At 46.1% G+C, this 6,584-nt stretch overlaps 1 long non-coding RNA gene across 2 annotated transcripts; it reads left to right on the forward strand.

Annotated features, from left to right (window-relative positions):
- Window positions 1-77: 77 nt before the first annotated feature.
- Window positions 78-1,816, forward strand: LOC147917594 (uncharacterized). 2 transcript variants are annotated; one of them, XR_015551728.1, is made up of 3 exons: window positions 85-321; window positions 698-859; window positions 1,427-1,816. It is a non-coding gene; the product is annotated as an uncharacterized LOC147917594 (long non-coding RNA). The 2 variants fall into 2 exon arrangements; XR_015551727.1 differs by having other exon boundaries at window positions 78-859.
- The last annotated feature ends 4,768 nt before the right edge of the window (window positions 1,817-6,584 follow it).

A 6,584-nucleotide genomic window follows, 5' to 3' on the forward strand; every position in this document is an offset into this window, starting at 1 on the left:
CAGCATTGACGTTCCGTGGAGGCCAATGGGTTGCGGCGAGGCAGCAGGGCCCGCCCCGGGGCCCTCCCTCCCAGACCCGTGGGTGCCGGGGCCCACCTGTTGCCGCCAACTTGGAGCGTTGGAGGGCTCCTCTCTTGACTCTCGGCCGAGGTCGCCCTCGCTGCCCTGGCCTACCCCGGCGGTGCCTAGATTTATGGGTCCCTGGGCAGCACTCGCCCAGCCCCGCCCTGCGACTCCCCACCCCTCCAGGGGCCCGCTCCGGCGCACACCTGGGAGACTGAGCTGGACAGGAGGTTGGGGAGGCCGAGATGGGATCAGAAGGTGGGGAGAGATGGAGACTCGTGGCATGGCTGGAGGTTGGGGCCGCCTTCGGAGGGGCCCCGGCACTAGAGCGGGGGTAGGGAGAACTAGGGAGGGCGGAGTGTGCCATGGAGCGGGAGGCCCTTTAGTTCTTAGACCAAAACAAGGAAGGACAGGTTGGGGCCATGTGAATACTTTAGTAGGGGCTGGAATCCTGCAGAGTGAGTGCCTGAGAGTAGAAAGCGAATGGAAAGTATTAATATTATTGCAGAACTGAGCAGGAAATATCAAGTCCGAACATTAGAGCCGATAATCTCTGCAGGAGTCAGCACTTCTGTTTTCAACTTCGTGAATTTAAATCAGTATTGTTGAAGCTTTTCTTACACTTTTCTCCAAGGCATTTTCCGATTTCCCGGTAATTAGCCAACCACCAGTGATGGCAGCAGTTATCAAGGAAACAGCTGTAAACTCTTGCCTTCTTTCAGCCAAGTTTTGAGAGCAGATACAATGTTGCCTCATTAAAAATCGTGAAGACTATTTTCTTAGATTCTTTTTCCTGGTAAGTGAGACCAATGGGTGTGACCTGCTTGGGCAGACACCCGGCCTGCAGCTGAATCACAGGCCTTCATTAGGCTTTCCTGTTAGCTCCTGTTAGCTCAGATAAGCCGGGAGGAGAAAGTGACAGCATAAAAGTAAATTTCTGTTTGAGATAAAATCTTTTAATTTCTTCTGTAAGCCTTTTCTGGTCCCCTTATTTGTTGAGAGGGCATAAATGCTTGGTTATTGAGGTGGTGAGAGCACATGAAATTGTTGAGAAGAAAAAAAGCCATGCCCCACCAGGGAGAATCAGATTCCTCCCTATCCAGAGAAAGAAGGATGGCATACATGGCCCTCTCTACCTCCTGAGCTAAGGACAAACCAAGTACACTGGTGGACAACCACACTGAGGCGGCAGCGATCTGGTCAATCCTGGACTATGTTGCATTTTAAAGTTCTAAATCTAGAGATATTTATAAGATTGAAATGTACATGTGATGAAAATAATAAGTTTTCATATATTGAGGTATATGGGAAAGCCATTCTGGTTTAAATCTGATTTGACCTAAATCTGATTTGTTTTTCCCAGAGCAGCCTGACTTCTGGCCCACCGAACGTGCATCGTACATCTGTCTCAAATATTTTCCCAAAGCAAAGAATGCACTCTTTAAAGACAGAGATGAGTGTCTCCCTTTCTCTGGCGCAGATACCAGTACTTCTTTGAAGATAATAAGCTTTTCTTCCCAGGGAACCAAGGTCAAGTTGACCTGCTGTGTATGTGCTAAACGGTGGCAAAACATCTTCTTGTGACTTTGGAAAAAAAATTGTATTCTTATCATGCTTAATGTATAGTCTTTGTTCTGAAACGGTATATAACCATGCGGTAAACCACACTTCCCTGGAGTGCTTTCTTCCCTGGTGGTGATAGGGCTTCCAGGCTAGTCCTCAGCTCAATAAATATCACTCTTTCTTATCTATAGATTTTGGTTATTATTTGTGGCAACACGTATTAAACTGGAGAGCTGGTGGCAAACTATTACCCTTTAGTTACAGATGTGGGTCAGTTTCTGGCCCACCGAACGTGCATCGTACATGCATTACAGTGCAACATGCATTACAATGCAACTGTAAACAGATGTTTACACTTATAAAAATGTGGTCCATGAAAGTCTGGCAGAGACTAATCCAGCATACATTAGATGCATAGTGAAAATCTGTCACATTGAGGGTAAGGTGATTGTCGTTCTTTTGCTGAGCAGCAGCACAGTATAGAAGAAAGCTTGGGGCCAGCCCCGTGGCTTAGCGGTTAAGTGCGCGCACTCCACTACTGGCGGCCCGGGTTCGGACCCCGGGCGCGCAGCGATGCACTGCTTCTCCGGCCATGCTGAGGCCTCGTCCCACATACAGCAACTAGAAGGATGTGCAACTACGACATACAACTATCTACTGGGGCTTTGGGGAAAAAAAAGGAGGAGGATTGGCAATAGATGTTAGCACAAAGCCGGTCTTCCTCAGCAAAAAGAGGATCATTAGCATGGATGTTAGCTCAGGGCTGATCTTCCTCACAAAAAAAAAAAAAACAAAGAAATTAAAAAAGAAAAAAGCTTGGGTTCTTGTATGTGAATGAGTAAAGCACAGTATCCAATAGGCATCCTCTTTCTTTGGAAATTGACCAGTCCTGGAGGGCTGTCCTTGTGATTAGTGCCAGAACATCTTTCTAAGGTCAAGTAACTCGGTTTGCCCTTCTCTGGGCCATCCTCCTGAATCTTCACTCCTTTGACCCAGCAACAAGTAACCCCACAGCTACAGGAAACTGGGAGAAGCTGAGGGAGGACACAAACTCCCCTAGAGGCCAGGCTCCTCCCCCTAGAGCCAGCCCTTCCACTGTGCTTATAGACCTGGCAGGATGGGAGGAGAAGCTGCTAGGTTCACTGGACAGGGGTGTGCGAGTGTAGATTACCGTATTACCTGTTTGGATTCTCAGCCACAGAACTACAGAATCTGGAGTTTAATGGTTTAACTCTCGAAGGTCATTTGGAATCCCAGGCAAGGTAGTTATGTCAGCAAACGATACCAAACCCAGTCCTGGAGCCCAAGGAACAAGCTTTGGCCCTGGTGAAGAGGGTGAGGTTACAAGCTTTACCGTTACCTGACCTCTTGCCTTTGCCTGAAACAGCAGTGTTATTTCTCTCAGGCCAATACAGACTTCCAGGGCAGCTCAGAGGCCCTGGATGTCAAGTTTAGAGCAGAAATGTTTCTCACTTCGGACTTTACATGCCCTTTCCAGAGCCAGACCAAGCAGACTTTTTAATTTATTCTCTGCCTTCCTTTAGACTCCCAAGATCTCTTCAGGCCCACCAGGGTGGCACAAAATCTTAACTCCCGCGTTTCCCCCAGACAAAGAGAAAGTTGGCCTTTTGGAGTTAAGGATAAAGAGAGAACAGGTTGTGTGGGAGAGGGAAGCCTTCATGGAGGAAGAGACAAGGAGGATTGGTTACAATAGAGATAAGTATGGGAAGGCCATTCCAGGGGAAAGGAACAGTAAAGAATGTTGTCTGAATGCAACTGTGTATCTAGGTTTCTCCTCCCTCTTTCCTACCCCTGAGAAAATGCCTCATCAGCACTTAGAAGCAGGAGGGAAGAGGTGTGAGGAGTCGTTTATTCCAGTGGAAGTACTGCCGCAGCCAAGGTGACCCTGTCAGCCAAGGACCTCCAGCAATCTTTCTCCAGCACAGAACTGCTAGGGCTCACAGGACAAAGCCTCTTGAGGGTGCTTTAATCCTATCCACCAAGCCACTCCCTTGGAAGCCTTGCACTCTCTCCTTTTTCCCTACAAGGGTAGCCAGAGCTCAGGCTCCCTAAGATGCAAGTGGAATTGTAAGCAGACCCTATGCCCACCAAAGTAATCAAGATTTGGAAGACCAAGAAAGGCATCAGTGAACGATGGATCAAGTGCCCTCTCCCTTAGGAAGTTCTGCTGCCGTTCAATCAAAGTCTGCTTTTTCCTTGGCACCACACTTGTGATCTCCACCTCCACGCTCACTGGCTAACATGACCCTCTTATCCCAGAAAAAACAGCCAGGACCAAGGAGATTTTGGGTTCTCTCCTACGTAATTTTTGTAGACAATGCTTTAACTTAAGGGTGGCATCTCTGGCCCCATTGTAAGGGGGTTCTGAAATATCTGTGAGAAGTCCTCTACTCAGGAAAGCTGATGCCCCTTCAAATGAACTGGACCCTACATTATTCCTACCCATTCTGGGGGAATTGTGTGACCCATGAAGCTTCCTCCCACCACTCTCAAATTGGTCCCAGAAACTGAGACATCTCCCAAACCTCCACCCCAGAATCTATCCTGTGAAAAGCTGGTAAGTAACCCAGTTATGACTCAGCACCAGACTCTTCCCTCCCTCTCCCCCACTGGCCAGAATGAAAGGCAGAATCAAGCAGAAGGCTCCTCCCCTATGGATGGTCACATCCTCAGCACAAACTGAGTCATGGCCACACCCTGCCTGGATGGAAAATTACCATGACAGGGAAGGGGAAGGTTAAACTCCACGGGTTTTTGACTTCACAATCCAGAAATCATAGCCATCCACTCTCCACCTGGAACTAATTGAGGAAAAGCGTTCTTTTCCTGGTCCTAGCCCTAACTAAGCATGTCCGGGTCTAAATGAAGTAAGGCTGCTTGAGCACAGGACTGTGTGCAAGGTAGGAGGCCACTATCAACCTCTGTGTATAGTATTTGTAATAGCCTTGGCCTCTGTGAAGGATGATCTCTTGCTCAGACCCAGCTTTCAGAGGCCCCATCTCCTCACCTCCAAGGTATCCAGGCCTCGGTGGGGGAAAGGGGCAATCCTCCCTCAACCACCCTTCCAGGCTGTGGAGGATTCCTCTCAGAAACTCAGAGCCCCATCCTGCAATGAAAGCAGTCGTGTTATAGGAGTGCTGTGGGTTTTAATTAGATTTGTTTTACACCATATGTTTTGAATTTTTTCAGATATGATTATATATGACTTTCAAACTTCTCAGATTCATAAAGTCCTGTTGCTTTTATGTGGAATACTATAAAATGGTATATTTAATTTCATTACAATTTTATTGGCATAAAAAAGACCATTATTATGCATATACTATAAAAAAAGTGACACCCATGAGGTTAGCTCAAGTATTTGAGTTCTGGTAATATACACTATCTGTTCATTACTTCTCACTCCATCATTTGCTACTACTTGCTATATCAGATGCCGCTGATAAAGAAAAATTATAAGAAATGCTTACAACTGAGAAAAACCTGTTAACAATTTCTGAAAATTAAGCAAAAATGTGGTTATACCATTTGAGTAGCCAAGCACCTAAGTTTAGTTGTTGGAACACCAGTAGGAACAGTCTGAGAACCTCTGGGGAATTAAAAGAATTGTTAAGGGCTCAGGTCCTGGAGTTGGACAGATCTGGTGAAAAACCCAGCACTGCTGCTAACCAGCTGTGAGACCACAGACACATTATTTAAGATCTCTAAAGAAAACCTATCTTCCACCTTTGTTGTCAGGATTAATGAAAAAATATTTGTAAAGTCTGAAAGGCTATATAGCATAGAACCAGAACAGCAATTCTGGAGTCAGGTTGCCTGTCAGTCACTAACTGTGGAATATGGGCAAATCACTTGTCCTCTGTGCCTCTGTTTTTTCATCTACAAAATGGGAATAACGGCACCTACTTCATAAGCTTGTTGTGAGAATTGTATTAGTTAATACACGTAGAGAGTTTACAACAATGCTGAGCACATAGTAAGTAAGCCAAAGTGTTGCTTAGCATAAGGCCTAGCACCTACCTAGTAAAAACTAAAAATTATTAGCTACCTCTGATACCATACAGATAAGCTGCAAGGGTCCTCCCAGGAGACAGGAATTTCAGTTAGGATGGGTTCCCTGATGGGGTCATTTACTTAGTGAAGAGGTACTTCTTCTAAACCTGAAACCAGAATGAAGGAGAGAGCCTTAGGAGACTTGCAGAATCAGAATGTAGTAGTCTTGATCAAGAAGTTTAAGAAACAACTCTGGGCGGAGTGGGGATATGGACCTTAAGAATGGTACTTTCAGTTAAGGCAGGTCTGACCTTAAGAATGGTCCTTCCGTGTTAAGTTCAGGCTTTGTAGTCTGAACTATAAAGCAGGTAAGGTACCCAGCCAAAGAAAGTTATCTCCAAAGTAGGGTGAAGGTAATGAAAGACAATAGTAGTCTGGTGCAGGCTTTATAAATCAAACAGCTATAAAAGAATTAAAAATTTATACTTGAAAAGCTAGGCTTGTTTAATGCTTTTTGTATTCTCTGTGCTTATATTCCTTTCTTAATATTTCATAAAATATTTGGCAACATCCAACCTGTCTCTTAGAACTCACTTAGAATTTTAGATAGGTGGAGCACAGCCTAAAGGGCCAGCAGAGGGGCCGGCCGGTGGCATAGTGGTTAAGTGCGCACACTCCGCTGCGGCGGCCTGAGGGTTCATAGGCCCAGATCCCGGGCATGCACCGACACACCGCTTGTCAAGCCATGCTGTGGCCGGGTCCCATATAAAGTAGAGGAAGATGGGCACGCATATTAGCCCAGGGCCAATCTTCCTTGGCCAAAAAGAGGAGGATTGGCATCAGCTGTTAGCTCAGGGCTGATCTTCCTCACAAAATAAAAAATAAAGGGCCAACAGAAAGTTGGCAGTGGGAATTTCAACAGGGAGGTGGATTTCACTGAAACA

Source organism: Ceratotherium simum, chromosome 3, assembly GCF_057802395.1.
Source record: "Ceratotherium simum simum isolate JZ-2026a chromosome 3, ASM5780239v1, whole genome shotgun sequence".
In the NCBI taxonomy this organism is placed as follows: domain Eukaryota; kingdom Metazoa; phylum Chordata; class Mammalia; order Perissodactyla; family Rhinocerotidae; genus Ceratotherium; species Ceratotherium simum.